Source organism: Gopherus evgoodei, unplaced genomic scaffold (genome assembly GCF_007399415.2).
Source record: "Gopherus evgoodei ecotype Sinaloan lineage unplaced genomic scaffold, rGopEvg1_v1.p scaffold_67_arrow_ctg1, whole genome shotgun sequence".
Classification (NCBI taxonomy): Eukaryota; Metazoa; Chordata; order Testudines; family Testudinidae; genus Gopherus; species Gopherus evgoodei.
This window is the reverse complement of record NW_022060088.1, coordinates 31,190-57,744: the sequence shown is the minus strand read 5'-3', so window position 1 is coordinate 57,744 and position 26,555 is coordinate 31,190. Positions and strand designations below refer to the sequence as shown.

General features: G+C 59.9%; 1 pseudogene; it reads left to right on the top strand.

Annotated features, from left to right (window-relative positions):
• Nucleotides 1-326: 326 nt before the first annotated feature.
• LOC115643682 lies at nucleotides 327-25,641 on the top strand (annotated as a pseudogene).
• The last annotated feature ends 914 nt before the right edge of the window (nucleotides 25,642-26,555 follow it).

Genomic DNA, 26,555 nt, shown 5'->3' with positions numbered 1-26,555 from the left:
CCTCTGTGTCCTGGGACTGGTCCCTTGGGCTCCCTGCACACTCCCCCCACTACTCCTCTCTGCAGATCCGCTCTGGCTCAGAATAACACAGACCCCCAAGCATCTGTTGAGCCACTCCCACCACGGCCACGCTCTTCACCCCCTGTCTTCCAGCCCTGGTGCCGGACGGGGAGCAGGAACTCACCTTCCACCCCAGCCTGGGGGAGCTCTCCGCCTCTGAGGTCACCCACAACTCCACTCTGCTCTCCTGGACCGTCCAGGCCGGGGACTTCAACTCCTTCCTCTTCCAGTACAAGGATGCGAAGGGCTAACCCCAGGCGCTGCCCATGGACGGTGGATCCCACACGGTCACCATAACCAACCTGGTCCCCTCCTGCAGATATAAGTTCAACCTCTATGGCATCTCCAGCAGCAAGTGCCTTGGCTCCATCTCCACCGACACCGTCACAGGTCAACGGCTGCTCCTTCATGTGCCGAGCCCTTCTCCTCGTGCCCCTCTTTGCCCTGCAGCACAGTAACAGAGCTGGCCATTGAGAAAACATTCTTCTCTTCCATCTCTCTTCGTTGTCTCTCCATTGCACAGGAGCTTGGGGGACCCAGAGGCTGCTTCTAGCCCATGTTCCTCTGTCCTGCTTGTCTGAGTCTGCCCCAGTCCCCCTTCCTTGGACTGTCCATGGACCTCTTTATGGTGCCTCCTCATGACTGTGTACTCCTCCATCCATCTCCTGCATGCAGCCACACCTCCATCCATCCATCCTTCTCCAACATGTACCCACACCTCTATTCATCCATCCATCTCCCACATGCAGCCACACCTCCATCCATCCCTCCATCCATCCTTCTCCAACATGTACCCACACCTCTATCCATCCATCTCCAACATGTACCCACACCTCCATCCATCCACCCACAGCATCCATCCATCTCCCAGATGCAGCCACACCTCCGTCCATCCATCCACCCACAGCATCCAGCCAGCCAGCTGGCCACCATCCATCCATCCAGCCACAGCATCCAGCCATCTCCAACATGTACCCACACCTCCATCCATCCATCTCCCTCATGCAGCCACACCTCCGTCCATCCATCCACCCACAGCATCCATCCATCTCCCAGATGCAGCCACACCTCCGTCCATCCATCCACCCACAGCATCCAGCCAGCCAGCTGGCCACCATCCATCCACCCACCCACAGCATCCAGCCATCTCCAGCATGTACCCACACCTCCATTCATCCATCCATCCACCCACAGCATCCAGCCATCCATCTCCATCATGTACCCACATCTCCATCCATCTATCCATCTTTCCCATTCAGGATACAATCAGGGTCACCCAGGCCCCCATCTCCGAGTCCCATTTCTCCTTTTTGCTCCCATGCGACCTCCCCCACTTAACTTTTCATGCCCTTCAGGTCCCTGGGTAATGGGGAGGAGTCCCCGGCATGCCCTGCCCTTGCTCTCTCTGGTTCATTGTCCCCCACTGGACTCAGCGAGTGGCCATGCCCCTCACACCCGCAATCTCTCTTCCAGCCTTGGCACCACCAGAGGAGGCAGTCGGGATGCAGCTCCGCCTTGGGGAGCTCTCAGCGGCCAACACAGCCCATGACTCCATCGACCTCTCCTGGACCGTGGAGGAGGGAACATTTGACTCCTTCATCCTCCAGTACCGGGACAGAGAGGGCAGCCCCCGGGCGCTGCCTGTGGACGGTGCCCTGTGCTCCCTCCACCTCCATGACCTGGCCCCTCCCATAGATACAAGTTCAACCTCTACAGCGTCTCCGGCCGCAAGTGCCTCGGCTCCTTCTCCACCAACGCCATCACAGGTCAGCGGCTGTGCCCAGACGCCTGGGTCTCTCGGCCGCTCTGGCTCCTCGACCTTCACGTCTCTTTCCGGCACCGCTTGTGCCCTTGCTCATCACTACAACCCACAGCATGGGCGTGCACTGTGTGTCTGTCTGTGCTGAGCACCCGGCCTCCAAACTGTCCCCAGGGTCCCGGGGCTGCGTCCTCCTTCTCCTTCCACTCTCCGACTCCTTCCACCTTCTCTCTCTTTCTGCCTTCAGCTTCTCTCAATCTCAGGCAACGGGTCTTTCTTCCCCCTTCTACCTTCTGTCCATCCAATGTCCTTCTTTGATCTCCATCACTGTCCTGCTTCTGCCTTTCACATGGTTTGCGCCTTTCCTTCTGCCTCCCCTTCTTTCTGTCTTTGTCCATCGTCTCTGAATCTAGGGATCCTCCCCTTCCGGTCACCAACCTACTCCTCATATCTCCTTCTCCTCCGCTTTCACTCTCATGTCTGAATCTAGGGATCCTCCCCTTCCCTCCTCTTCCCCTCACCAACCTACTCCTCATATCTCCTTCTCCTTTGCTTTCACTCTCTGTTCATCTGCTCCATCCAGTTCTCTCCTTTTCTTCCTCTACGCTGTTTATTCAATATTCCTTGCCCATCATTCTTCTGTGTCCTCCTTCTCAGGCTTTCATTCTCCCCTTCCCTTCCCGATCTCTCTCTCTCTGTCTCCCCACTTCCCTCAGATTCTTTCCTCTACTTTCCTTCCTCTTTCTTCCTTTGCTGCTTCGCCCTTTTCTCCCTTCCGTTGCCTTGTACGTTTCCCCTCCTTCCTCATTCATTTTTTCTTTTTTTCGCTTTTGAGTCTTTATTTTTTTCTCCACTCTTCTGCTTTCTCTTCCCTCCTATTGTTGTCTTTTATCCCAGACAGTGATCTGCGCCCTTCACCCCCCTCTCTCTGTTTCAGCCGCAGCACCAATGGAGGCAGTACCCACCGCCCAGCCCAGCCTGGGGGAGCTCTCCGACATCACCCATGACTCCATCCTGCTCTCCTGGACTGTCCAGGCCGGGGACTTCGACTCCTTCCTCCTCTAGTACAAGGACGCAAAGGGGAAACCCCAGGCACTGCCCATGGATGGGGGATCCCACATGGTCACCGTAACCAACCTGGCCCCCTCCCGCAGATACAAGTTCAACCTCTATGGCATCTCCGGCCGCAAGCGCCTTGGCCCCATCTCCACCGACACCGTCACAGGTCAGCAGCTGCTCCCGGGATGCCAGCCCCTTCCCCTCCCACTCCCTTTGCTTTGCAGTGGGTGAGGACAGCAGCCACCAGCAGGGACATTCCTGGGAGGATGCTTCCCAGATTCCAGCCTCCATGACCTGTCTACTGGCCATTCAACAGATGGAGGAATGTGGATGGAAGTCTGTGGGTGGATTGACAGACAGAGAGAGAGAGCAGTGTGTATGAAGCAGATGGAATGAATAGATAGATGAGTATGGGGTGAATGAATGAATTAATGAAAAGATACATGGATGGTTGTCTATAGGGATCAGTGGGGATGGATGGATGGGGATGGTCATGGATGGATGGATATGTAAATGGAAGGCCATCAGTGGGGGTGGATGGATGGATGAGCAGATGCATGGATGTCTACTGGTATGGATTGGAATGGATGGATTGATGGTCATGGATTGATAGATGGATGTGCTTGGGGATGGATGGGAATGGAACGGATGGATAGATGAATGGATGTGGATTGGGATGGATGGATAGATGTGTAAGGGGATGGAGTGGCTGGATTCATGGGTTGATGTGTATGGGGATGGAGTGGATGGATGTTGATTGGGTTGGATGGATAGATGTGTAAGGGGATGGAGTGGCTGGATTCATGGGTATGGGGATGGAGTGGATGGATGTGGATTGGGATGGATGGATAGATGGGTGGATGGGGATAGGTGTATGGATAAGGAGATGGATGAATGGGGATGGAGATCAATGGATAAGAAGAGGGATGGATGCGTATGGGGATGGCTGGATAAGGAGATGGATGGATGTGGATGGGGATGGAAGGATAAGGAGATGGATGGATGTGGATGGGGATGGATGGATAAGGAGAGGGATAGATTGGGATGGAGATGGATGGATAAGGAGATGGAAGGATGTGGATGGAGATGGAAGGATAAGGAGAGGGATGGATGGGAATGGGGTGGATGGATAAGGAGATGGATGGGGATGGATGAGGGTGGAGCAGATGGATAGATGCATGTGGATGGATGGAGTGGATGAATAGATCAATGGATGTGTGTGGAGAGGGATGGATAAGGAGAGGGATGGATGGATAAGGAGGTGGATGGATGTGTATGGGGATGGATGGGGGTGGAGCAGATGGATAGATGCTGGTGGATGGACGGAATGATGGATGGGTAGAAGGATAGATGTGTTTGAAAAGATGGATGTCTGGGTGTGTGAGATGAATGACTCGTACAAGGATGTGTGGGAAGGGACGGGTAGACACTGGGTGTTAATGGAGGTGGATGGATGTGAATGAAAATGGATGATGGGGATGGAGGCATGTGTATAGGGCTGGCTGGGTGTCACTGGGGATCTTTCCATTGATGGTGGTGGTTTTGGTTTACCCCCTTCTCTTTCTCTCTCATTTCTTCTTCCTTCCCCCTGTCTCCTCCCATCTTATCTCAGCTGTATCCGTGGTTTGTGCCGGTCACTCTGGGGCAATCCCTCCATGGAGGCAGGGTGGCTGCGGGGAACCCAGGAATGTGGGATCCTCTTTGCAGACATGTCCCATCCTTCTGTCTGTCTGTCCCCATCTCTCCTTCGCAGAGTCAGGATTTGGCTGTGTCCTGGGGCAAGCCCCTGGGGCTCCCTGCACCCTCCCCCAACTAATCCTCTCTGCAGATCCCCTCTCACTTGGAATAATCCGGCTTCCCAAGAATCGGGTAAGCCACCTCCCACCCCAGCTGCACCCTCCACCCCCCTCTCTCTGTTTCCAGCCACAGCACGATGGAAGGAGGAACCTGCCCCTGCAAGCCCAGCCTGGGGGAGCTCTCGGCCTCCAACATCACCCACGACTCCACCGTGCTCTCCTGGACCGTCCAGGCCGGGGACTTCGACTCCTTCCTCCTGCAGTACAAGGACGTGGAGCGGAAAACCCAGGCGTTGGCCATGGACGGGGGATCCTGCATGGTCACCGTAACCAACCTGGCCCCCTACCACAGATACAAGTTCAACCTCTACGATGTCTCCGACCGCAAGCGCCTTGGTCCTGTCTCCACCGACACCATCACAGGTCAGCGGCTGCTCCTGGGATGCAGGCCCCTTCCGCTCCCCCCCTTTGCTTTGCAGTGGGGGAGGACAGCAGTCACCAGCGGGGACGTTCCTGGGAGGATGCTTCCCAGATTCCAACCTCCATGACCTGTCTACCAGCCACTCAACAGATGGAGGAGTGTGGATGGAAGTGTGTGGGTGGATTGACAGACAGACACAGAGATCAATGTGTTTGAAGCAGATGGAATGAATAGATGGATGAGTATGGAGTGAATGAATGAATGTAAAGATACATGGATGGCTGTCTATAGGGATCAGTGGGGATGGATGGATGGGGATGGTCATGGATGGATGGATACATAGATGGAAGGCCGTCAGTGGGGGTGGATGGATGGATGGATGGATGGATGAGCAGATGCATGGATGTCTACTGGTATGGATGGGAATGGATGGATTGATGGTCATGGATTGATAGATTAATGTATGTGTATGGGGATGGATGGGGATGGATGGATAAGGAGATGGATGGATGTGGATGGGGATGGCTGGATAAGGAGATGGATGGGGATGGAGAGAATGGATAGACAAATGGACATGGATGGGGATGGATGTATGGATAAGGAGAGGGATGGATGTGTATGGAGAGGGATGGATGGGGATGGGGATAGATGGATGAATGCATATGGGGATGACTGGATAAGGAGATGGATGGATGCATATGGGGATGGCTGGATAAGGAGATGGGAGGATGGGGATGGGGATGGGGATGGATGGATGGATAGATGGATGGATGCGTAAGGGGATGGGTGGATAAGGAGATGGATGGGGATGTGGGTGGAGCTGGAGCAGATGAATAGATGGATGGATACGTATGGGGTTGGATGGTGTTTACAGGATTGGATGGGTGTGTCACAGAGTCACCGGGCGATGCTCTGGAACTGCTCCCCACCAAGCCAGTCAGGACTTTGGGGAGCCTCCTCTCCCTTGAAGCAGATTTGTTCAGGGCAAGAAGCTCACACGGCTTCACTTCCTGAGTCTCTCCTTAGAGCATTCAGCATCCTCTGCCCCTCCATGCACTTTCCACAGTGAGCCCGCCCCAGTGGGGTCCTGGGGAAGCCACAGGGTCCTGCACCCCCACTTTGCAGTCAGACGTGACTCTCAACCAGCCAGTAAAACAGAGGTTTATTCGATGACAGGAACAGGGTCTAAAACAGAGCTTATAGATACAATGAACTGGACTCTTCAGCTGAGTCCATTTTGGGGGGCAGTGAGCCAGACCCCCACATCTATACTTCACTCCTCGTCCACAGCCAGCTCCAGACTAACAACCCCCTCCAGCCCCTCCTCTCTGCTCAGCTTCTTTCCCGGGCCAGGAGGTCACCTGATCTCTTTGTCTCCAACACCTTCAGCTGGCACCTTTGCAGGGGAGGGGTCCAGGCCATCAGTTGCTAGGAGACAGAGTGTCAGGCATTTAGGTGCACTGGCTCCTTGCTCTGCAGCAATCACACACTCTTATTCAACCACCTAGATACTTAAGAACTGCATAGGGGACACTGAGGCACCAACACAGTATTCAGAGGGAACACTAAGAACATTCCCAGTTCGTCACAGGTGCACACAGGGGTAGGTGGAGGAGTGGCTGGGGCTGCATGGATGGGCGGGTGGGTGGATGGGTGCATACAGGGGTGGGTGGAGGAGTGGTTGGGGATAGATGGACGGGCGGGTGGGTGGATGGGTGCGTACAGGGGTGGGTGGAGGAGTGGTTGGGGATGGAAGGACGGGCAGGTGGGTGGATGGGTGGATGGAGGAGTGGGTGGAGGAGTGGTTGGGGCTGGATGGACGGGCAGATGGGTGGATGGGTGCGTACAGGGGTGGGTGGAGGAGTGGTTGGGGGTGGGTGGATGGATGGGTCGGTACACACATGGATGGGGAGGAGTGGTTGGGGATGGGTGGACAGGCGGGTGGGTGGGTGCACACAGGGGTGGGTGGAGGAGTGTTTGGGGATGGATGGACGGGCGGGTGGGTGGGTGGTTGCACTCAGAGGTGGGTGGAGGAGTGTCTGGGGTCAATGGGGATCTTTCCATTGATGTTGGTGGCTTTGGTTCACCCCCTTCTCTCTCTCTCTCTCTCTCTCTCTCGTTTGTTCTTCCTTCCCCCCGTCTCAGCTCAGCTCTCACCGAGGTTGGTGCCGGTTGCACACCGAGGCGGGGTCGCCGCGGGAACCCGGGAATGTGGGATGCTCTTTGCAGACCTGCCCCGTCCATCTATCTGTCCCCAGCTCTCCTTCCCAGCAGCAGGATCCGTCATTGTGTTGGGGCTCGTCCCTGGGGCTCCTTGCACCCCCATTCCCAAATAATCCTCTGCAGATCCCCTCTGGGTAGGAATTATGTGTCCACCAAGGACGGGGTGAGCTGCCCAACACCCCATCTGCGCCCTTCACCCCCCTTCTCTGTTCCAGCCTTGGGGCTGCCAGAGGAGGAACCCACGGCGCAGCCCAGCCTGGGGGAGCTCTCGGCCTCTGACGTCACCCACGACTCCATCCTGCTCTCCTGGACCGCGAAGGGGACCTTCGACTCCTTCCTCCTGCAGTACAAGGACGCGGAGGGGAAACCCCAGGCACTGCCCGTAGATGGGGGATCCCACATGGTCACCGTAACCAACCTGGCCCCCTCCCGCAGATACAAGTTCCACCTCTATGGCATCTCCGGCCGCAAGCGCTCGGCCCCGTCTCCACCGACACCATCACAGGTCAGCGGCTGTGCCTGGGGGGAGGGTCCCAGCCAGCAGCTGCCTCCTTCCTTCTGGTCCCCACCAGGTCTTTTCCCTGCCCCCTCTCCAGCGCTTTGCTTTGCCCCTGGCTTCCCACTGCCCTGCCACTCCCAGCCCTGCTCGGCGTTTCCTTGTGTCCCTTGGCCCCTTCTTCTCTTCCACATTTCTTCGCCCTCCTCTCTTCCCACCGCTCCTCTGTCCAGCCCCTCCTCTGCAGGGCCCCTTCCACGTTCCTTTGCTCCCGGCCGCCCTCCTCCACATCCCTTTGCTTGGTGCGATCACACCACCAGCGGCCACAGCCAAGGGATCTTGCCTCCATCCGGGGCCAGCTCCAGGTTTCCTGCCGCCCCAAGCAGCGGGGGGGCGGGGGGAGAAGGCCGATTGGCGGCAGCTAAATCGCACTGCTTCATGCTTCGGCGGCAGATCAGCGCTAGCCCATCACCCCCTCTCCCACTTAGGTGGCAGTTCAAAAGAGGAAAGAGACTGAGGGACCCACCACCGAAGACCCACACGTTCTGCCCCAATAGCAGCTGGAGGGCCACCCCTTTGGATTGGCCGCCCCAAGCACCTGCTTCCTTAGCTGGTGCCTGCAGCCGGCCCTGCCTCCATCGGTCACTTTGCTCCCCTATTTCCACCCCAAAGAGGGGCCGCTTGTCCCAGACCTCAGAGGTGAGATTGCCTGAGTTTGCAGAGAGCCTGAGCACATCGCTTCGCAGTGGGGGAAGCTGCCTCTGTCTGCCCTGCAGGCGGTTACCTCACCTGTAACCCTCCCCCTCTGTTCCAACCACAGGCTGCGGGAGGAGGGAGCCGGGATGCAGCTCCGCCTGGGGCCACTCTCGGTCTCTGAGGTCACCCACAACTCCCTCGATCTGCCCAGGACCATGGAGGAAGGGACCTTTGACTCCTTCATCCTCCAGTAGCGGGACGCGGACGGCAAACCCCAGGCGCTGCCCATGGACGGGGGATCCCACACAGTCACTGTCACCAACCTGGCCCCCTCCCACAGATACAAGTTCCACCTCTAGGGCATTTCCGTCCGCAAGCGCTCGGCCCCATCTCCACTGACGCCGTCACAGGTCAGTGCCGGGAAATTCCCCCTCTCCTCCCGCCTTCCTCCCTCGGCAGGTGCATGATGGGATTGAATCGCCCCCTTCTCCGCGTCTCTGTGCCTGTGGCCGGGGGGGCAGGGTGCAAGGGACATGCTTTGCATAGGGAAGATGCCAATTCACCTCTCGAGGTGCTGGCCGGGAACCAGGCTCGTAGGAGTGTCGGGCTTGGCCAAGGGACCCAGGACCCCAGTCTGAAAGTACGCTTATTAAGTTTGTGGACGATACCAAACTGGGAGGGATTGCAACTGCTCTGGAGGACAGGGTCAAAATTCAAAACGATCTGGACAAATTGGAGAAATGGTCTGAGGTAAACAGGATGAAGTTCAATAAAGATAAATGCAAAGTGCTCCACTTAGGAAGGAACAATCAGTTTCACACATACAGAATGGGAAGAGACTGTCTAGGAAGGAGTATGGCAGAAAGAGATCTAGGGGTCAGAGTGGACCACAAGCTTAATATGAGTCAACAGTGTGATACTGTTGCAAAAAAAGCAAACATGATTCTGGGATGCATTAACAGGTGTGTTGTAAACAAGACACGAGAAGTCATTCTTCCGCTTTACTCTGCGCTGGTTAGGCCTCAACTGGAGTATTGTGTCCAGTTCTGGGCACCGCATTTCAAGAAAGATGTGGAGAAATTGGAGAGGGTCCAGAGAAGAGCAACAAGAATGATTAAAGGTCTTGAGAACATGACCTATGAAGGAAGGCTGAAGGAATTGGGTTTGTTTAGTTTGGAAAAGAGAAGATTGAGAGGGGACATGATAGCAGTTTTCAGGTATCTAAAAGGGTGTCATCAGGAGGAGGGAGAAAACTTGTTCACCTTAGCCTCCAATGATAGAAGAAGAAGCAATGGGCTTAAACTGCAGCAAGGGAGGTTTAGGCTGGACATTAGGAAAAAGTTCCTAACTGTCAGGGTAGTCAAACACTGGAATAGATTGCCTAGGGAAGTTGTGGAATCTCCATCGCTGGAGATATTTAAGAGTAGGTTAGATAAATGTCTATCGGGGATGGTCTAGACAGTATTTGGTCCTGCCATGAGGGCAGGGGACTGGACTCGATGACCTCTGGAGGTCCCTTCCAGTCCTAGAGTCTATGAGTCTATGAGTCTATGAGTCTGAGCTGCGTCGCACTGGCCCTCGCCCCGGCCAGCAGCCAGCTCTTCCGGAAACACGTGAGCTGGGGACGGAGAGTCCGGCCTGGCCCGTGGGGATTGTGTGGCCGACTAATTCCCCTCCCTGCTTCGTGCCGCCAGCCACGATCAGCTCTGATCCACCTTCCTGTCGGCAGCACAGCCCAGGGCCGGTGGGGTTTGGCACGTCTCAGCAGCAGCCAGGCCACCTGCAAAGAGCTTGGGGGCGTTTGCCAACGTTCGGCAGCTTTCGTCCCGATCCCGAACGGGGTGGGGCCAAGAGACGTGGGGGGCCGGGTTGGGTCTGAGCTGCTCCCCTCTCCCCAGGCTGGCCGGCTGAGGAGGAGGAGGAGGAAGGGGCCACACAGCCCAAGCTGGGGGAGCTCTCGACCTCCGAGGTCACCAAAGACTCCATCCACCTCTCCTGGACCGTCCAGGCCGGGGCCTTCGACTCCTTCCTCCTGCAGTACCGGGACACGGAGGGGAAACCCCAGGTGCTGCCCGTGGACAGGGGATCCCGCACGCTCGTCGTCTCTGACCTGCTCCCCTCCCGCAAGTACAAGTTCAACTTCTATGGCGTCTCCGGCCACAAGCGCCTTGGCCCCATCTCCACTGACGCCATCACAGGTCGGGGGCGGGGGGGCAGGGCCCCTCGACAGCCTGGGGCGCCTGGCTGGATTCTACCAGCCCCCTCCCTGCCTCAGGTCTTCCCTCTGCAGCCAGACTCCTGGGTTCTCTCCCAGCTCTGGGAGGGGAGTAGGGGGCTGGTGGGTTAGAGCAGGCAGGGCTGGGAGCCAGGACTCCTGGGTTCTCTCCCAGCTCTGGGAGGAGAGTGGGGGCTGGTGGGTTAGAGCACGGGGGGCTGGGAGCCAGGACTCTTGGGTTCCCTCCCAGCTCTGCCTCTGACCTTCCGGGTGACCATGCAAGAAGCCCCATACCTGTCCCTTGCCTCAGTCTCCCCACCTGTAACATGGGGCTAATGATCCCATTGCGCTACTGACGAGCTGTGGGGACAGACCCTTCTCTGCTGGGTCTCACCCCGTGCCCCCTACTCCTGACTCCCCATTCCTGTCCTCCCTCCGTCCTCCCCCAACCCGGCAGTTAACCCTTTCCACTCTGTGCCAGAGCCCCAGGTCAGGGCCTGGGTCCCAGTCAGGTGCATGATGGGATAGAATTAACCCCCTCTTGCCTGGCCCTGGCCCCTGGCACCGTCTCCCCCAGGAACAATTAACCCCGTCCTGCCCTTGCAGGAGCCTAAGCCCCCTCCTGCCCCCGCAGCCTTCCCGGAAGCCTCCAGTGTGATGCCTGCCCAGCTGGAGCAGCTGCTCGTCTCCGTGGTGACCCCGACCTCCCTGCAGCTGCGCTGGGACACGCCCAAGGGCGACTTTGACACCTTCCTCGTTGGGTAGCGGGCCGGGGTCCAGCCTAGGAGGTGCCGGTGCCGGGGGCCGAGCGCTCGGCTGTGCTGCGGGGGCTGCGGCCTGGCACCGAATATGGCCTGGCCATGTACAGCCTGTGGCAGGACGAGGAGACGGCCAACGTCCCCGGGGCCGCGCAGACCAGCAGCCTCGGTACGGCCCCCCTGAGCTGGATGAGGCATAGAGCCCAGCTGCCCCCTCGTCCCAGCGCCCCCTGCTGCCTCCAGCCTGTCCCCCCAGCCCAGAGCCCTCTGCTGCCCCTCGTCCCAGCACCCCCTGCTGCCCTCAGCCTGTCCACGCAGCCCAGCGCCTCCTGTTGCCCCTCGTCCCAGCGCCCCCTGCTGCCCCCAGCCTGTCCACGCAGCCCAGAGCCCCCTGCTGCCTCCAGCCCGTCCCCGCAGCCCAGAGCCCCCTGCTGCCATCTCGTCCCAGTGCCCCCTGCTGCCTCCAGCCTGTCCCTGCAGCCCAGCGCCCCTTGCTGCCATCTCGTCCCAGCGCCCCCTGCTGCCTCCAGCCTGTCCCCGCAGCCCAGCGCCCCCTTCTGCCCCTCGTCCCAGCACCCTCTGCTGCCCCCAGCCTGTCCCTGTAGCCCAGCGCCCCCTGCTGCCCTCAGCCTGTCCATGCAGCCCAGCGCCCCCTGTTGCCCCTCGTCCCAGCGCCCCCTGCTGCCCCCAGCCTGTCCCCGCAGCCCAGTGCCTCCTGCTGGCTCCCGCCTGTCCCCGCAGCCCAGCGCCCCCTTCCGCCCCTTGTCCCAGCACCCTCTGCTGCCCCCAGCCTGTCCCTGCAGCCCAGCGCCCCCTGCTGCCCTCAGCCTGTCCACGCAGCCCAGCGCCCCCTGTTGCCCCTCGTCCCAGCGCCCCCTGCTGCCCCCAGCCTGTCCCCGCAGCCCAGAGCCCCCTGCTGCCTCCAGCCCGTCCCCGCAGCCCAGAGCCCCCTGCTGCCCCCAGCCTGTCCCTGCAGCCCAGCGTCCTCTGCTGCCCCCAGCCTGTCCCTGCAGCCCAGTGCCCCCTGCTGCCCCTCGGCCCTGCAGCCCAGTGCCCCCTGCTGCCCCTTGTCCCAGCGCCCCCTGCTGCCCCCTCAACCCTGCAGTCCAGCGTCCCCTGCAGCCCCCAGCCTGTCCCCTCATCCCAACACCCCCTGCTGCCCCTCCTCTCAGCCCCCCTCGTCCCTGCAGCCCAGCGCCCCCTGCTGCCCCTTGTCCCAGCACCCCCTGCTGCCATCTCGTCCCAGCGCCTCTTGCTGTCCCCAGCCTGTCCCCGCAGCCCAATACCCACTGCTGCCCCTTGTCCCAGCGCCCTCTGCTGCCCCAGCCTGTTCCCACAGCCCAGCGCCCCCTGCTGCCCCTCGTCCCAGCGCCCCTTGCTGCCCCTCGTCCCAGCGCCCCCTGCTGCCTCCAGCCTGTACCCGCAGCCCAGCGCCCCCTGCTGCCCCTCGTCCCAGTGTCACCTGCTGCCTCCAGCCTGTCCTCACGGCCCAGCGTTCCCTGCTGCCTCCAGCCTGTACCCGCAGCCCAGCGCCCCCTGCTGCCCCTTGTCCCAGCATCCCCTGCTGACCCAAGCCTGTCCCTGCAGTCCAGCGCCCCCTGCTGCCCCCAGCCTGTCCCCGCAGCCCAGCATCCCCTGCAGCCCCCAGCCTCTCCCCTCATCCCAGTGCCCCCTGCTGCCCTTCATCCCTGCAGCCCAGTGCTCCCTGCTGCCCCTCGTCACAGCGCCCCCTGCTGCCCCCTCAACCCTGTGTCCCCTGCAGACCCCAGCCTGTATCCTCATCCCAGCGCCTCCTGTTGCCCCCACCGTGTCCCTGCAGCCGAGTGCCCCCTGCTGCCCCTTATCCCTGCAGCCCAGTGCTCCCTGCTGCCCCGTGCCCCATCCCTGGTGAGAGGGGCTGGGGGGGGGAATTGGGCAGCTGGGTGGGCCAAAGGCCTCTCCCAACCCAGGAAGCTAGAGCCATGGGGAGTGGTGGGGGGACAGGATAGATGGAGAGACGGATGGACAGAAGGATGGAGGGAGAGAGGGACAGAAGGAGGGAGGGACGGATGGAAGGGGGGATGGAGGGAGGGATGGATGGATGGACAGAAGGAGGGAGGAATGAAGTGGGGAGGGAGGGACAGATTTAAGGGTGGATGGAGGGAGGGATGGAAGGGGGATGGAGGGATGGACAGAAGGAGGGACAGATGGAGGGATGGAAGGGGGATGGAGGGATGGACAGAAGGAGGGACAGATGGAGGGATGGAAGGGGGATGGAGGGAGGAATGAAGAGGGGAGGGAGGGATGGACAGAAGGACGGATGGATGGAGGGATGGAAGGGGGGATGGAGGGAGGGATGGACAAAGAAGGGAGGGAGGGACGGATGGAAGGGAGGATGGAGGAGGGACTTATGGATGGATGGAAGGAGGGAGGAATGAAGTGAGGAGGGAGGGACGGATGAAAGAGGAGATGGAAGGAGGGATGAACAGAAGGAGGGATGGATGGAGGGATGGAAGCGGGGATGGAAGGAGGGATGGACAAAGGGGAGGGAGAGAAGGATGGAAGGGAGGATGGAGGGAGGGACGGATGGATGGACAAAAGGAGGGAGGAATGAAATGGGGAGGGAAGGACGGATGAAAGGGGAGATGGAGGGAGGGATGAACAGAAGGAGGGACGGATGGAGGGATGGAAGGGGGGATGGAAGGAGGGAGGAATCAAGTGGGGAGGGAGGGACGCATGAAAGGGGGGATGGAGGGAGGGATGAACAGAAGGAGGGATGGAAGTGGGGATGGAGGGAGGGATGGACAGAAGGAGGGACGGATGGAGGGATGGAAGAGGGATGGAGGGAGGAATGAAGAGGGGAGGGAGGGATGGATGGATGGAAGGGGGGATGGACAGAAGGATGGAGGGATGGAAGGGGGGATGGAGGAAGGGGTGGACAAAGAGGGGAAGGAGGGACGGATGGAAGGGAGGATGGAGGGAGGGACGGATGGATGGACGGAAGGAGGGAGGAATGAAGTGGGGAGGGAAGGACGGATGAAAGGGGAGATGGAGGGAGGGATGAACAGAAGGAGGGATGGAAGGGGGGATGGAATGAGGGATGGACAGAAGGAGGGAGGAATCAAGTGGGGAGGGAGGGATAGATGAAAGGGGGGATGGAGGGAGGGATGAAAAGATGGAGGGATGGAAGGGGTGATGGAGGGAGTGATGGACAGAAGGAGGGATGGAAGTGGAGATGGAGGGAGGGATGGACAGAAGGAGGGAGGAATGAAGTGGGGAGGGAGGGACGGATGGAAGGGGGGATGGAGGGAGGGATGGATGGATGGATGGACAGAAGGAGGGAGGGAAGGGGGAGGGAGGGACAGGCGGCTGGATGGGCGCGCACAGGGATAAAAGCTGGGGGATGATGGGGAGGGCCCTGGTGGCTGAGGGGGGGGATGGGGCTCCGCAGGCTGGTGCTGCCCCCCAGTGGCCACGCTGGGAAGGGCCCCCCAGCTGGCTCCGCCTGAGGACCCATGGAGCCCCCTGATCCCCATGTCTCCCCAGAGCTGGAGAGCCCCCAGGACCTGCGCTTCAGCGACGTCCGAGGGACCTCGGTGGGAGTGACCTGGGGGCCTCGTCCACCCACGTCGACTGCTACAAGGTGTCCTTCCAACTGCGCCACGGGGGTAAATGCCCCACGGCACTCCCTGCTGCTGCCCCCATTCAACTTCCCACTGTGCCCCCTGCCACTGCCCCCATCTGACCTCCCATAGCGCCCCCTGCTGCCCCCCCTCACAGCACCCTCTGCTGCTGCCCTCATCTGAATTCCCACAGAGCCCCCTGCTGCCCCCCACAGCAGCCCAAACTGACCCCACCACACCCCCTGCTACTGCCCCCATCTGACCTCCTACAGCACGCCCTGCTGCCCCATCTGACCTCCCACAGCACCCCCTGCTGCCCCCCCACAGCACACGAAACTGACTCCCCACAGCGCCCCCTGCTGCTCTCCACAGAGCCCTAAACTGAATCTCACAATGCCCCTCGCTGGCCCCTCACACCAACCCCCCCACAGCGTCCCTTGACGGCCCCCACAGTGTCCCCTTCTGCCCCCCAGTGCCCCAAACCAGCCCTCCCACAGTGCCCCCTGCTGCTCCCCACAACACCCCAAACTGACTCCCCACAGCGCCACTCACTGGCCCCTTGCAGTGCCCCAACCCAATGCCCCCCACCACTGCCTCCACCCCTGCTACCCCCCCCCCACTGCTGGCCCCTGCAGCACTGTGACCCCCCATAGCGCCCCCCACTGAGGACCTGAAATGCCCCCTGCAGCCCCCAGAGCACCCCCGGAACTGCATACAGAACAGCGCCCCCTACTGGCTGCAGATGACGCTCGAGGGGCTGATCCCTGGGGCCAGCATCATGGCCGTACGGGGCTTCGAGGAGAGCGAGCCGCTGGCGGGCTACATCACCACGGGTAAGGGCTGGAAGCCTGGGTCACCTGGGGCCAATACCAGACACCTGGGTCCCTTCCCCTGGCCCGGGGCCAGCGCCGGTCGCCTGGGTCCCTTCCCCTGCCCCAGGGCCAGCGCCAGATGCCTGGGTCCCTTCCCCTGCCCTGGGTCCCCTACCTTCCCATGCAGGGCAAGTGCCACACCCTGCCACCTGGATCTCTGGGTCCTGCCCCCTTGCCACCTGTCACGGAGTGTGCAGGAGTCCAGCCCTGCACACCTCTTCCTGGGACCCACAGTGACTCTCAGCCAGCCAGTAGAACAGAAGGTTTATTGGACAACAGGAATACAGGTTACAGCAGAGCTGGTAGGCACAGTCACTACCCCTCAATCGAGTCCTTCTGGAGTTTCAGGGTGCTTGGGTCCAGCATAGGATCCCCTGAATTCCCCTCACCCAGCCCAAATCCGAAACTGAACTGCTCCTCCTCCAGCCAGCCGATTCCTTTGTCCAGCTTCCCTGGCCAAGGTGCTAACCCCCTCCCCACTACCTGGCTCAGGTTACAGGCTTAAAGATCCTGTCCCTCCCCTAAAGACATCCCCGGCTCTCCCCTCCCCCACACAGACAGCCCCTACTCCATCACATCTCTCCCCCCTTCGAGACTGAACTGAGCGGGGTCACTCTGCCTAGTGACCTGGGGAAGTTCAGGGCCCCCTCTCCGGGACAATGCATCTGCTATCAGGTTGGCACTTCCCTTCACATGGACCACGTCCATGTCATAGTCCTGCAGGAGCAGGCTCCACCTCAGGAGCTTGGCGTTGGCGCCTTTCATCTGGTGCAGCCAGGTCAGGGGAGAGTGGTCGGTGTACATGGTGAAGTGTCACCCAAAGAGATCTGGCTCCAATTTCTTAAGGGCCCACACCATGGCCAGGCATTCCTTCTCGATGGCTGCGTAGTTCTGGTCCCAGGGTAGCAACTTCTTGCTCAGGTACATGATGGGGTGTCTCTCCCCCTTTTCATCCTCCTGCATTAACACTGCCCCTAGTCCCGTGTCCGAGGCGTCGGTGAACACCATAAAGGGCTTGTCAAAATCTGGGTTTGCCAGAACTGGGCCACTAACCAGAGCCTCCTTCAGCGCCCGGAGAGCCTGGTGGCACTGCTCGGTCCAGACCACCTTGTCTGGCTTCCCCTTCTTGCACAGCTCAGTGACGGGGGCGGCTATGGCACTAAAGTGGGGCACGAACCTTAGATAGTACTCCGCCATCCCAATAAAGGCCTGGACCTGCTTTTTGGTTTGGGGAGTGGACCAGTCTCTGATCACCTCCACCTTGGCTGGTTCCGGCTTTAGACAGCCGCTCCCCACACGATGGCCCAGGTAAGATTCTTCAGCCATCCCCACCTTGCACTTCTCAGCCTTTACGGTTAACCCAGCCTCCTGGAGTCGGTTCAGCACTTGTTTAACTGGGGACACGTGGTCCTCCTAGGTCCGGTTAAAGCCACAGATGTTGTCAATATACGCCACAGCAAAACTCTCCATCTCCCGCAGTAGCTGATCCACCAGGCGCTGGAAGGTGGCTGGTGCTCCCTTGAGGCCGAAGGGCAGGGTTAGAAACTCGTAGAGCCCCAGAGGGGTGATAAAGGCTGATGCTGGACCCCACATTTTTCCCACAAGCACCGGAGCAGGGCCGACATGAAGTTGGACTCCTAGTCCATTAAGACTTCCTTGGGACACCCCACCCAGCTGAAAATTGTCAGCAGTGCATCTGCCACAGTGTCCGCTTCGATAGAGGACAAGGCCACCGTCTCGGGGTAGCGAGTGGCAAAATCTACCACCACCAGGATATATTTCTTCCCCAACCGGGTCGTCTTGCTGAGAGGTCCCACTATGTCCATGGCCACTTCTGGAAAGGTTCTTCTATGATGGGTAAAGGCCTCAAAGCTGCTTTCCCCTTGTCCCGGGCCTTCCCCACCCTCTAGCAGGGGTCACAGGATTGGCATTACTGTCGGACATGGGTAAAGACCCCAGGCCAGTAAAAGTTCTGTATCAGCCTCTGCCTGGTGCGCCGGATTCCCTGGTGCCCTGCGAGAGGGATGTCATGGGCCAGGTACAGCAGCTTGTGGCAAAACTTCTGGGGAACCACCAGCTGCCTCCTGATCCCTCATGACTCTACTTCCCCTGGGGGAGCCCATTCTCGGTACAGGAACCCCTTCTCCCACAGGAACCTCTCCTTGCAACCTCTCCTCATGGTCTGTACCGCACTGAGGTTAGCCCGGTCCCTGGGCTTCCGCAAGGAGGGATCTTTCTGCAACTCAGCCTGAAACTCAGCAGCTGGGACAGGGATGGGGACCTGCTCTATCTCGCTGGCTGAGTCTGAGGCCACAGCCTCTCTGAGCCGTGCCCCTGGGCGTTCCCCCCACACCAGGTTAGGGTCCTGCACCTCGGGCAGAGTCCCTTCCCCATTGTCGGGGCACAGTGCCCTTTGCTGATTCTGACTGCGATTCATGATCAGGGCACTCTGGACGTTACTTGGCCAGTCCTCGAGGTCCCCTCCCATTAACACATCCATGGGCAAATGTGGGTGTACCCCCACATCCTTGGGGCTCTCCTTGGCCCCCCACTTCAGGTGTACCCTTGCCATGGGCACCTTGAATGGGGTCCCGCCCACGCCCATCAGGGTCAGGTAGGTGTCAGGCACCATCCGATCTGAGGCCACCACCTCGGGCAGGGCGAGCGTCACCTCTGCGCCCGTGTCCCAGTATCCAGTGACCTTCCTCCCATCTATCTCCAGGGAAACAAGGCACTCTTTCTGGAGGGGCAGCCCTGCGCCCACCCTGTAAACCAAAAACCTGGAGCCTGGAGCATCCAGCCCCCGAGAGGAGCTGACCTGGGGACCTCCTACCCCCTTCACAGGTTGTACACTGCCAGCCCCCCTTTCCTGGGAACGTTGCCCCTCATCCGATTGGGTCTTTACCCAGTCAACCCTCTGCGGGTTGGGTCTGCTCGGTCTGTCCCTGAGATTGGGGCATTGGGCCCGTATGTGGCCTCGTTGGCCACAGTGATAGCAGCCCATGTCTCGTGGGTTTCCTCGAGTGGGTCGGATGGACCTGATGCTGGAGGTTCCCCTTTGGTGGGGTTCTCCATAGGCCCCCGCTGGGAGGTCCTATGGTGACTCTCTCTCTGCGTTGAGGCAGGCCTGCTCCTTCGAGACTCCTCCCTGTTATCCCCTGCCTGACTGTCCACAAATTGGTCGGCCAGCTGGCCTGCGTGCTGCGGGTTCTCCGGCTTCTGGTCCATCAACCACAGCCTCAGGTCGGACGGGCACTGCTCGTACAGATGCTCCAGTATGAACAGGTCAAGCAGGTCCTCTTTAGTTTGGGCCCCAGCTGTCCACTTGCGGGCATACCCCTGCGCCCGGTTGGCCAGTTGTGGGTATGTGACCTCACAAGTTTTACGCTGACTCCGGAACCTTTTCCGGTACATCTCAGGAGTCAGCCCAAACTCGCGGAGCAGGGCCTGTTTGAACAGTTCGTAGTCCCCTGCCTCCGCCTCTTTCAGTCGGCTGTACACCTCCACGGCTGTGGAGTCCAGTAAGGGGGTGAGAAATGAGATCCTGTCTGCAGGGTCCACTGTGTGCAGCTCACAGGCATTCTCAAAGGCTGTCAGCAAGGTGTCTATGTCCTCCCCCTCCTTACACTGGGCCAGCAAGCACTTATCAAAGCTCTTTGTAGGCTTGGGTCCCCCCTCACTCACCGCAGCCAGGGCCCCACTGCTCGCCAGCTGGGCCAGGTCCAGCTCATGTTTACGCTGTTTCTCCTTCTCCTCCAGCTCACGCTGGCATTGGTTCTCACGCTGGCGCTGGTTCTCCTCATGTTTACACTGGTTCTCCTGCTCCTTCAGTTCTTGCCTCCATAACTCAAGCTCTTCCCGTCTCAGCTCCCTGTCATATTCCAGCCGCATCCGCTCCAAGGATGCTGAGCTTTGCCGGGAGGATCCCCTGCTGGGAGGTGAGCTTCGCTGGGAGGATCCCCTGCTGGCCGGGGGGGTCACGGTGCCCTCGGTATTCACTGGGCTCCTCCCCGCCCTTCCCCTAGGCATAAGAAGAGGGGGTCTCAGGAAGCCCTCAGCCGCTGGCTGACCACTCCGAGCGGGGACAGACACAGATGCCTGCGCTGCATCTGCCCAGCTGCTTCCCTCAGAGACAGGGCTCCATTCATTCAAGCGACCTCCCTCCTCCAGCTGGGCAATCAGCTGGTCCTTGGTGAGTCTCCCACTGTGCAGCCCCCTCTGCTTGCACAGCTCCAGCAGGTCACACTTGCGCCGCTGGGCATACATCTTCCTGCTGGCCACTCACAGGCCGGGGTGCTCGCCGCTCCCCACGGTTTCCAGGGGGACCCCCTAGTGCACCAGCCCTTCTTGAGGTCACCACCTCTCTGCCAGGGTGGAGCTGCAGACTCTTCTGCCCCTGGGACCACTCACTGCAATCCTCCAGGGGACCCTGTTACTGCAAAGTTCTCACTGGTCACACACTCCCAGGGGTTAATCACCCCTACAATCACCCCTTTGTTTTACTGCTCTGCAGTCACTTACTGCAGGAAGCACCGTCCACGGGGTGCAGTATCTCCAACCGCTGCCACCAGTTGTCACGGAGTGTGGGCGAGTCCGGCCCTGCACACCTCTTCCTGGGACTCACAGTGGCTCTCAGCCAGCCAGTAAAACAGAAGGTTTATTGGACAACAGGAATACAGGTTACAGCAGAGCTTGTAGGCACAGTCAGTACCCCTCAATCGAGTCCTTCTGGAGTTTCAGGGTGCTTGGGTCCAGCATAGGATCCCCTGAATTCCCCCCACGCCGCCCAAAACCGAAACTGAACTGCCCTTCCTCCAGCCGTCCGATTCCTTTGTCCAGCTTCCCAGGCCAAGGTGCTAACCCCCTCCCCCCTACCTGGCTCAGGTTACAGGCTTAAAGATCCTGTCCCTTCCCTAAAGACATCCCCGACTCTCCCATCCCCCACACAGACAGCCCCTACTCCATCACATCACCCCTCTGGATGCCTGGATTCCCCCCACCCGGTGACCGGACGCCTGGGTCCCCTCAGGGGGCTGCTCTCCCTGACGCTGCACGCTCTCTCCGCAGTCCCTGACGGCCCCTCCGACCTGAGCGCCCTCAACGTCACTGACATCTCAGCCCTGCTGCGCTGGCACCCGCCCCGGGCCCCGTCCAGAGCTACAGGCCCCCCCCCCAGGGGGAGCGCGGGGACAGGGAAGGGCAGGGTGGCACCCCCCTCCCCTGGCATGTGGCTCCGACCCTGGCGCCTGTGTCCGGCTCCTTCGGCCTCCCCCCGGCTCCCCCACAAGCTCATCTCCCCCCTCCTCCCAGCTCTCCCCCCAGGCCCCTCGGTGATGCTGCAGCTCCCCGGGGACCGGGCCGAGCACCCCCTGGCTGCGGCTGGACACTGAGTATCTGCTCAGCGTCCATGGGGTGACGGCAACCGCAGCTTCCCCACCAGTGCCACCTTCACCACCGCTGTGGGGGGCCGGGAGGGGGCTGGGAAGCAGTGGGGGGAGGAAGGAGTGGGGGCAAAAGGGGGAGGAGTGGGACAGCAGGGGGAGGGAAGGGGAGGGTGGGGAAAGCAGTGGGGGTTGGGGGGAGGAAGGAGTGGAGGCAGCAGGGGGAGGGGTGGGGGAAGCAGTGGGGGGAGGAAGGAGTGGCGGCGGCAGGGGGAGGGTGGGGGAAGCAGTGGAGAGAGAGAAGAAGGAGTAGGGGCAGCAGAGGAAGGGGGCCCTGTTTCACTATCCCCTCCCCCAGGGCTGGATGCCCCCCAGGACCTGCGAGCCACCGAGGTGACCCCCGGCAGCGCCCAGCTCTGCTGGACCTCCTCTCCACATCCCCGCCCCGCTGGCTACCTGCTGAGCTACGAGATGCTCTCCGGCCAAACGCAGGTACCGGGGACACCCCCTGCCCGTCCCCCAGCCCCTCCTACAACCCCCCCACCCAACCTGCTGAACCCCCCAGCACCTCCTACCACCCCCCCAATGCCTCTCCCCACTTTCTGCCCTCCCCCCAGCTTCCCCCACATCCCCATCTGTGGAGCCAGGAGTCCCCCCCAGACCCATCGCTGCTCCCTCCCACTCCCTGCAGCTGATCACCCCCCCTCCCAACTCACTCCCTCTCCCCCCGGGAGATACCCCTGGGCACCGACGCCGCCTCCCACCAGCTGAGCAACCTGACCCCGTCCAGCCGCTACCAGCTCCAGGTGCAGGCGATCCGGGGGGGCCGCCCCAGCATCCCCATCATCACCTCCTTCAACACGGGTGAGCCACAGGACGCAGAGGTGTAGCAAGTGCCCTCTGTACCCTCCGACCAGAGGGGGCCCCGCAAGGAAGGGGGCCCCTAAAAGTGGCAAAAAAAATGTAAGGTATAACTAGGTAAGTGACATTTATTGACACTATTGCACAATCCATGTCGGTTTTACTGACAAAACCATGAAGTCTTTATGATACATCATAATGCTATTGGCTACGTCAGTTGTCTGTCAGTCAGTTTCGAATTTTAGTTGGACCCATTCAAAGAATGTGTATTTGCGTTCATAATGGCAGTCGGCAGATAAATGTTATTAATTTAGTTTAGTTTTTTATCGTTCCCAACGCAGAAGCGTGCTTTGTGATGTCTAAGAGCATGTATAAGAGCGGAGCTAGTAAACGAAAGGCAGCAAAAGATGCCGAGAAGGAACTTGAGAAAATTCCAAAGTTGTCAACGTATTTTGCACTGCAATCCGACGTACAGGTACAGGCACATGAAACGGACAGCGCTAGCAGCGACGAGTCGTATCCAGAAGTATCCAGAAGTGCTTCAAGTGAGGTCGAAGGTGAAGCCAGTTGTTCTACCAAACAAACTGTGACAGATATTCCAGCTGCTGCCGGGAAAGAAGTATCTGAATCTGAACCACTGACTGATGATCCAGGAGATTGGCCGTCTATAATATCGGACAGGCAAGTGTGTGACATTGTTGCACGTGGCCCACCGCAGCAGAATGAAAGTTACGAATTTCCATTTAACAAGGAAAGATGGAGGTTCACAAGTACTCATTTCTATCGAACCATGGCAAATAGCGAGAAAATAAGACGTTCATGGTTAATGTACTTAGTTCAGAAAGATGCCATTTTTTGTTTTTGTTGTAAATTATTTGGCACTGGTGACATACCGCTACATCGTGGGACATCTGCTTGGAGAATCACAGCAAAAATTTTGAAAGAAAAATGGGAGACATTGATGCCAACGAACTTATAATGGAATGGAATAGTTTTATTTATGTCATCGAGAAAGAGAGAGGACTTGTCACGGCAAACAATTTTTTTAACGTACATATACAAGAACAGCCTTCAGGAGATATATCCGAATCTTTGCATTTGCATCAGAATTCTTCTGACCACACCAGTTACTGTCGCTGGTGCTGAAAGGAGCTTCAGCAGAATGAAACTGATCAAGAATATCCTGCGCTCAACCATGACAGATGACAGGCTTTCTGCGCTTGCAGTTATCTCAATCGAAAACAAGATTGCCAGATCTCTGGACTATGATGCATTGATTAACCAGTTTGCGGAGAACAAGGCTCGAAAGAAGTGCTTTGTGTAAATACGGAATACATGTACACTGTAGGCCTATGTATACATAATATGAACCCTGTATATTGTATAAAATAAATACCGCATTCCAGATTCTGCATTGTAAGGGGCCCTGGACCTATGTTCGGAGGGGGCCACGTTCTTTATTGCTACTGCCCTGGCAGGACGTCTGGGTTCTAGCCTGGCTGGGAGCCAGGACTCCTGGGTTCTCTCCCACCTTGGGGAGGGGAGTGGGGGCTGGTGGGTTAGAGCAGGGGGGGCTGGGAGCCAGGACTCCTGGGTTCTCTCCCAGCTCGGGGAGGGGAGTGGGGGCTGGTGGGGGTGGAGCCAGGATCCCAGACTCCTGGGTTCCATCCTCTCCTCTCTTGGCAGTCTGGCTGAGCTACCCCCTTCCCCTGGGACTGCGCAGAGGAGCAGCTGAACAGGCTGGGCCCCTCCCGCGAGGTGACCATCTACCTAGGGGGCAACAGGCAGTGCCCCTTGCAGGTGTACTGTGACATGAAGCCCGACAGGGATGGCTGGCTGATGAGTGCGGGCGTGGGGGGCAGCAGGGCCGAGGTCTGTCTCTGATCCCCCCGACTCCCCCAGGTGTTCCAGTGTCGCATGAACGGTGAGAGGGATTTCTGGCGCGACTGGCAGGACTATGCTCAGGGCTTTGGGAACCAGTCCCAGGAGTTCTGGCTGGGTGAGTGAGAACCCAGGAGTCCTGGACAGCCCTGCCATCCCCAGAGCCCTCCCCCCGCCGAGCCCAGGAGAGAACCCAGGTGTCCTGGCTCCCAGTTCCCCCTGCTCTAACCCACCAGATCCCACTCCCCTCCCAGAGCTGGGCTGCCCCCGGCAGAGCATGGAGATAACCCAGGCATCCTGCCCCCAGGTAATGACGCCCTGCACGAGCTGACGGCGGGGGGGGAGTAGGAGCTGCGGGTGGATCTCCGGGCCGGCACCGAGGCTGCGTTCACCCAGTTCCAGCGGTTCCGAATGGACCCCCCCAGCGAGCATTATCGCCTGCATCTGGGCAGCTACCGCAGCATGGTGAGCAAACGGGGAGAACAGAGTGGGGGGGTAAACGGGGGGATGGCTGGGGTCTGGAGGGACAGTGGGTGGGATGTTTGTGTCCTGGGGGGTCTGTGTCCTGGCGGTGGTTGGGGGAGGGGTGCTGCCCCCCCAACCCCCGGCACTCCCTGCCGCCCAGGCGACGTGCTGAGCTACCACTCGGGCAGCGTCTTCTTGACCCGGGACCCGAACCCGAACCGGCTGCTGATCCGCTGCATGGTGTCCTACCGCGGGGCCTGGTGGTACCGCAACTGCCACTATGCCAACCTCAACGGGCTTCACGGAAGCCACTGGGACCACCAGGTATGGCTGCCTGGACGCCTGGCTTCTCTCCCGGCTCCGGGGGGGAGGGGGGGCGGACGCCTGGGTTCTCTCCGGCAGGGGACGCCTGGGTTCCCACCCGGCTTGGGGGGGGCAGGACGCCTGGGTTCTCTCCGGGAGGGGACGTCTGGCTTCTCTCCCGGCTGGGGCGGGGAGGGGGGCGGGACGCCTGGGTTCTCTCCGGCAGGGAACGCCTGGGTTCTCGCCCAGCTGGGGAGTCAGGACCCCTGGGTTCTCTCCTGGCGGGACGCCTGGGTTTTTGCCCAACTCAGGGGGGACAGGACGCCTGGGTTCTCTCCGGGAGGGGACGCCTGGGTTCTCGCCCAGCTGGGGGTTCAGGACCCCTGGGTTCTCTCCTGGCGGGACGCCTGGGTTCTCTCCCGGCTCGGTGGGGGGCAGGACACCTGGGTTCTCGCCCGGCTCGGTGGGGGGCAGGGGAGCTGGTGGGGACTGAAAGCCAGGACTCCTGGGTTGGCCCATCCCCGGGGAGGAAATTAACTGCTTCCTATCCAGCAAGTCCAAGCCAGTGGGGAAACTGAGTCACGGATTGCACCTAGCACTGTTACAGAAGTTACTGGGGTGGGCATGCTGGGGGGGGGTCTCTCACCCCCCTTTCCTGCCCCCCCAGGGCGTGAACTGGTTTAACTGGAAAGGCTTCGAGTTCTCCATCCCATTCACCGAGATGAAGCTGTGGCTGCGGGGAAGCAGAGGCGGACGGACGGACAGGTGGACCCGAGGGAGGGAGAGCGAGTGAGCGAGCAAGAGCACAGCATTGCCGGGCGCCACCAGGGGGAGCCGGGGCGTCACGAGGAGCCCCCCCATGGGGCCCTTCCACCCCCCCCGAGAGACCCCTTTCCCCACAGAGCCCCCCCAATGCTTAATTCCCTCCATACTCACCTAGCCCCTCCCATGCATCCAACGAAGTGGGGATTCACCCACGAAAGCTCCTGCTCCAAAACGTCTGTTAGTCTCTAAGGTGCCACAGGATTCTTTGCTGCTTTTACAGATCCAGACTAACACGGCTCCCCATCTGATACTTAGCCCCTCCCACACACCCCTGCGGTGTCCCTGCTCCCCACAGTGCAGCAGGCCCAGGCTGAAGGGAGCACCCCCATCCAGCTGGGGCGGGGGGCAGATGGAACCCAGGAATCCTGACCCCCAGCTCCTCTGGGGCTCCCCTGTCCCCTCCCTGAGCAGAGGGCCCATGGGGAGGCAGGGGAGCAAGTGGTGACCCCACCCCCGGTGGAGCGACGGAGACGGATGGGCCCAAAGCACCTGTATTCTGACTGAAACAGCCTGGATGGGAAAGGACGTTGTGGGGCAGAGTTAAGGAGGTTTGCTGGGAAATCTGGGGAGGGCAGAGTTAAGGGGGTTTGCAGGGGGCTGTACAGAGTCTGTTGAGCGATATAGTTTATATATAAAAAAACAGCTGAGAAATGTTACCAAAAAAACCCCAGTGAGTGAGAAACTGTTGGGGCAGGGGATAGGTGTTGGGCAGGGGAGAACGGGGGCAGGGGATAGCTGTTGGGTGGGGGAGAATGGGGCGGGGGATAGGAGTGGGGTGGGGGAGGACAGGGGCACTCCCCATGGCCTGGAGGGATGCAGGAGTGTGTGTGGGGTGGGGACTATGAGGGTCTTGGGGCTTGGTGGGGGTCCCTGTGGCACAGA